Below are 6,724 nucleotides of genomic sequence, written 5' to 3' on the forward strand. Positions count from 1 at the left end.
TGATTCAGGAGGTCACAGTTTGATTCCCGGTCAGGGCACATGCCCAGGTTGTGGGCTCAATCGCCAGTGTTAGTCATGCAGGAGGCAGCAGATCAATGATTCTGTCTTATCATTGATGTTTCTCTCTCTCTCTCCCTCTCTCTTCCTCTCTAAAATCAATAAAAATATATATATTTTAAAAAGCATATATTCAAAGCCATACTATATGCCTAATGGTAGAAAAAATATCTCTATATATTTGTCTTTGCCTTTTCACTAACTTCCCCTCCTCGTTACATTATCCCAATTTTATATAAGTGGAAATAAATGATTTAAATTAACTGAATTCCATGATTATGTTGGCACTTATTGTCATCTATCTCCAGGTTCCTTATTGTTCTGTCATCTATTATCCATCATTCAGTTATCCATCATTACTTTATATCATTAGCTTATGGATGAGAAATAAATAGCATTTATTAACTGGTTAATACATACCAAGTATTTGACACTTTTAATATATAATTCAATTAATCACAACAACAAACCTATGCACTAAGTCTTTTAACATTTATTTAAGAGATAAGGAAACTAAGGCTAGCAGAACATACCTGCCCAAAGTCACATAAATATTAAGCAAAAATGTGACAGAAGTAAGATTCAAGCATAGATTAAGTTGGCTTCTCATTCAGAAATTTAAGAAATAATAAGTGAAAGACGTTGAAACTCTAACATAAAATTGATCAGCCAACGTACTCCATCAATTTATCAAATAAAAATAATATTAGAACCAACCTGATAAAAATGTGGTTTATGTATACTGATCATTTAAGAATAAGTCATATACTTCAATTTCCCCTTCTGTCTATGATTTTCATTTTTGTTTTACAGCAAATAATACTTAAAGCCAAATAACACCTTGTCCTGACAATACACACACACAAAGTTTGAATATATGGGAAGGCAGATTTGGCAGGAACAAGATTCTGAAGAAAACTTCAGAGAGATAAGCAGACCTTCTACCTATTGTTTGCTGACTTTTGTCAGTGGAGGCGCTAAAAATTCAGGCAGAGAATCACCACTAAAATAAAAAGAAACCAACAGGTTTCAGAAATCCCTCACATCTGGGAGGATAAATGGATTTTGTGTCTGTCAAGCAGTCCATAGTTGTGGGGCCAAGGTCTCAGAGAGAAAAACAGTCAAAGATATGAGCTCAACACTCAGTGGATTTCCCTTCACACACTAGTCAAACTCCTCAGCTGCACAGAATGAATGGCTGAGAAGACTAAAAGAACTTTAATAAATAGAGAATGGAGATTTATGCAGTCTCACAGTGTGAGGAGATTAAAAATAGGAGCTCAATAGCCATTAAGGAGGTTGACCACTAGCAGACAAATAATCCCAAAACACAGAATAACAAGACAACAGAAACAGACACTCAGATTGCTAGTTATTGGTGTTAGACTTTAGAGGTAAAATAGATAACAATAAAGAAAATTTCTCCAGAGAACTATAATATATAAAAATAAAACAAATGGAAATTATAGAACTGACAAACACAATATTGACAGTAAGTACTAAATGCACAGATTTAATAGCAGAATGCTGTTAAATTAAAAATAAAGAATCTTAAAATCATCCAGAGAAAAACAATGTATTACCTACCATGCCCAACATACTTTAAAAATTCATACAAGTCACTAAAAATAGACAACTCAAAAGAAAGATGTCTTTTGAGATTTGAACCTGCATGTTAAAAAAAAGATAGTATTCAAATGGCTAATAAATACATGAAAAGGTGTGAATGTTTAGTAGTGATCAGGAAGATACCAATTAAAAATAACATAAAATACCACCATGCATCTATTAAAATGGCCTAAATTAAAGATCAACAATACTAAGTGTTAGCAAGTTTATGCAAACATTGGAACTCATACACTCTTGGTTGTAGTGTTAATTGACACAAACAGTATGGAAAACTCTTTGACATTGTCTACCAAAGCTGTTTACACACATACTTCAAAAATGCACAATTCTACCCCTTTGTGTATATCTAACATATATATAACCATTTGTCACCTAAGGATATGTAAAAAAGCTTATAGCAGCACAATTCTTAATACCCCCAAACTGCAAACAGCCCACATCTCCAACAAATGAGTAATGTTGACTCTACAGAGTAATTGCTGCACAGAAATAAGAAAAAGCAAACTGTTGCTACATGCAACAATTACATATCTCACAAACATAATATCAGATAGAAGAAGCCAGCGTACATAAGTGCAAAAACATCAAAAGAAAACTGCTGTGAGAGGGGCCTCTGGAGTGTGAGCTGATAAAGTGGTTGTGTTCACTACAGAAGGATTCATTTCGCCCACCACTTAGGAGTTATGTTTTTTTTGTAATGATGTTAGTTTCTATAAAAAGCTTATACTTTTTATGCATGCTTTATTTTTCAATTTATCCTTATATCCCCACAAACTTCTCAGTCAACCTCTAATAGCAATTTTAAAGTTTCAGAATTTAAATCTTAATAAATCATAATGCCAGGTTATGAAAAGGAGGAATAAACTATTGTATGTGCTGAATGAGAGAATGGTTTTTAATTTTTTTTCCATTTCAACTATAATCCGTTTTTTTTAAAGAAAATATCAAGGAAGATATTACTATAACCTGAGTTAAATAATATTAACCAGTGGTCTAGTTAAGGATGTTTTGTCATTTATGTTGATTCTTAAAAAAAATCTCTTTTGGAGAAACTTTAGTATCACTCAATATGTGTCAATATACTTGAAATTAGGGCTCATTTGTTTCTTTAATTTTATGAAAAGTCATTTGTTGACCATATGAAGCAGGTTCATCAGTATTTTTTAATGTTCAATAAAAAATTAACTTGACCTCTCTTTGTGAACTGATACGTAATATTTACCCCATTTAAAAAATAATTTTTAAAATTTCAGTAATTTCCAAAATATTCCACAGGCAGAAATTTTGATCAAAATAAATTCAGTGTTTATTCAGGAAAGAAGAGCGTACGTACTACAATTTTGAGAACATACACTGAAGCCAGAATTGTGTGGGGTGAAGGCAGCCTGTGTTTTCTCTGGACGGAGCTCAGACTTCACTGAAATTCTCCCTGATGTTTTTCTATATTTCTATATTAACATTAAAATGCAGTCAAATGTGAATCTCAAAAGTTTATATTCACTTTTCACTTAGATCATTGAAATGTTATTTTTCACTTTCTTGCCAATACCATTAATACATTTTAAATTTTATTGTCTTCTCAAAGTTACTTATATACATAATTCAGAAAATTAAAGAGCACTATAGAAAAATAGCAGCCTTCTGTCCCATGTGTAGCACCCCAATTCCTGCTTTCGGCTAGCATTTATTTCCATATCTCTAAGTAACATAACACCATTATGCATTTTTAATTTTAGCTATAACTTTATTTTACAGTATGAAAAATGGTCATTTAGTTCTCGATGCAACTTCATCACACTTTTTCTCCAATATGGTATCACAATTTGTGATTGAGGATTTTGCTCAGATTCAAGATCATCAAGAAATCCATGAGTTTGGCTATTAACTGGTTCTCCTCTTCTTAGCATTATCACACAGTCGTTTCTTCTTCCTGCTTTCTCCCATACAGAGGCTGATAAGATGGCGGTTTTGGGGCTTATGGTGGGTTACCACCACCTGCTTGTATCTGGAGGTTTTGGAGATTGTAGAAACTCCTCATTTTAGTGTAAATGTACCAATGGATTTTGGGATTTTCAATTTAGTTGATCTGTCAGATTTTAATGTGTCCATTTGGAAAGATATGAAAATCTCTTCTGCCACCTCCATTGTCATGCCATCTTCCCGGTATCCCACATCTTTCTTATAAAACTGAGACAGTGACACATGTTCCTGTTCAATGAATATACAGTTATTGCCACTTAATGATGGGGATACATTCAGAGACATGTGTCTTCAGCAACTTTGCTGTTGATGCTATAGCCTACCATACATCTAGGCCATATAGTGTAGCCTATGTTTCCTATGCATTACTTTTATACAATGGCAGGCAGTATAGGTCTGTTTATGCCAGCATCAAAACAAACATGTGAGTAATGCCTTGTGCTACAATGTTACAATGGCTTCTACTCACTAGACAATAAGAATTTTTCAGCCAATGTCATATATGTGGTCTGTTGTTGATGAAACATCATTATGAGGCACATGACGATATAAAGATTAACGTAGAAGATCACAAATAACAATAAAACATATGATAAATTACTGAAGCCAGAACTGCTTGGGGTGAAGGCAGCCAAAAAAGGGCTATTTCCCCAATGATGAGTTATGTGATCATAAGTCAAGATACATTTTTTTTCATAATAATTCAACTTCTGGCCTTTACTACATGATGCCTTAGATAATTCTCACATATGGACATAATTTATCTTCTCTTCTCAGTTGTATGCTCATACAAGGCAGTGGTCATATGCTCTTCATTCTCATATTGACCCTAGCACTAAGCAATTATTTTTTAAATATATTTTTTAATATAATTATTTTTAAATATATTTTTGTTGATTTCAGAGAGGAAGAGAGAAGGAGAGGGATATAGAAAATCACTGATTGGCTGTCTCCTGCACAAACCAAGCCCACAATCCAGACATGTGCCGTGACTGGGAATCGAACCGTGGCCTCTTGGTTTATAGGTCAACATTCAAGCATTGAGCCATACCAGCTGGGCTGAAAATGTAGTATTAATGCCAACAAGTAAATGCTTATTGAATGAATGAACTCCCTAATGAACATATGAATTGATTAAAAATTATTCTTTGATTAATAGTAAGTGCTCACATATCTATGAACAGGTTGACTCAGCCTTGGAGTTACCTTGTGTGACAGTCCAAAATCACTTCGTTGAAATATTTGCATTATTGATATCTGATCTCCTATTTTCTCTGATCACAGAGATTCCCAAACAACTGGACAGGTGTTAGATTACAGAGAAGAGAATAAAGGGAGGAGAGAACTTAGAGTACTCTATTTTCTTCCTGGAGGCTATGATAGAACAAGATTGAGTTTGGAATTAGATTGTGGAAGTGGGCCAGTTCTTCAAAATGTGGCTCATATTCTGTTCACCCTATGAAATACACACCAGACAACACACATGTCTAAATGTTACCACTACTGGCTAAGAGAAAACACTTTTGCCTTATCTAATATTTTATATTAATTGCTTCTTTCTTGTGATTAATAGAAGGATGACTGTTAGGGGTAGATTTTAAAAAGTGGGTGGAGCCCCTGAGCACCTGGGGAAAAGGATGGCCTGCCATAGGACAAATATGGAATCTAAAGGAACCCACATGTTCTATTGAAGAATTTCAAGGAATTTAGAATCAGAATATATGACAATTAGAAAGTAATTTTTTAAAAAATATATTTTATTGATATTTTACAGAGAGGGAGGGAGAGGGATAGAGAGTTAGAAACATCAATGTTAGAAACAGCTGATCAAACGTCAATCAGCTGCCTCCTGCACACCCCCTACTGGGAACGCACCCGCAACCAAGGTACATGCCCTTGACTGGAATCGAACCTGGGACCCTTCAGTCCGTAGGCCAATGCTCTATCCACTGAGCCAGGGTCAGGGCTAGAAAGTAATTTTTTAAAAAACATTATTTACAGCTCATATTTTGTTGCTCAGAAAGATTAGTAATTAGGCCAAAATTTCACGGGAATCTCAATCTCCTGGCTCCCCATTGAATGTTTCCTGAATGTGTCCCATAGCTAGTTTGTTTTGATTATCCTTGTTCTGGCCTAGATTATTAAAGCCTGAAAGTCATACACAGAATATTCCAGAAATAAAATTCCTACAGGGGTCAGAGAACAAAAAACGTGATACAGTCCACTGAGTTTGAGAAAGCTCAGTAATTGAGGAGTGGCATGATGTGCACCTGTGTCATGTATGCTTCCCACCTTGTTCTAAACAAGTGGTTCTCAACCATGGCTGCACATTAGAATCACCTGGGAATCTTTTTAAAATCCTGGTTTCTGGGCCTCATCCTCTGGAAATTCTGTTTCTTCGTTATGGGGTGGGGCCACAACATTAGTAACAAAGAAACAGAATTTCCGGAGGATGAGGCCCAGAAATCAGGATTTAAACAAGATTCCCAGGTGATTCTAATGTGCAGCCAAGGTTGAGAACCACTGTTCTAAACTATAAGGCTCAACATTTCCCTGAAATGTTTCAACACTGCATGGAAAATTCTATTATTTATAATTCTCAAACAGCATAACTTAAAATTATCTTTAGCATGCTTACTCTCAAAATACAAGGTATAACTCTATCATCCCTGAGTCTAGCATGGACTTAAATGCCAGTGGTAGGTTACAGTTTAAATGTATTTTCTCTTGATTTTTATTACTTCATTTAATTGATGTATTATATACGTAGCACATAGCTAATAGATTCTGAAATTTCAAATAAAAATATTCTTTCAGCTTTAAAAAGTTTATTATTCCTTTCAGAAAGGTCATGTTCATTTGGCCTACTATGACCACTAAAAAAATAATGCTATTTTAAAAAATAAACTCAAAATGGATAAAGGGCTTAAATATAAGATGGGAAACCATGAAAATCTTAGAAGAATCCTTAGGCAGCAAAATAGCAGACATAACCCTAACCAGTTTGGCTCAGTGGATAGAGCATCAGCCTGCAGACTGAAGGGTCCCAGATTCCATT

The sequence above is a fragment of the Myotis davidii genome, unplaced genomic scaffold, assembly GCF_000327345.1.
Source record: "Myotis davidii unplaced genomic scaffold, ASM32734v1 scaffold168, whole genome shotgun sequence".
Classification (NCBI taxonomy): Eukaryota; Metazoa; Chordata; class Mammalia; order Chiroptera; family Vespertilionidae; genus Myotis; species Myotis davidii.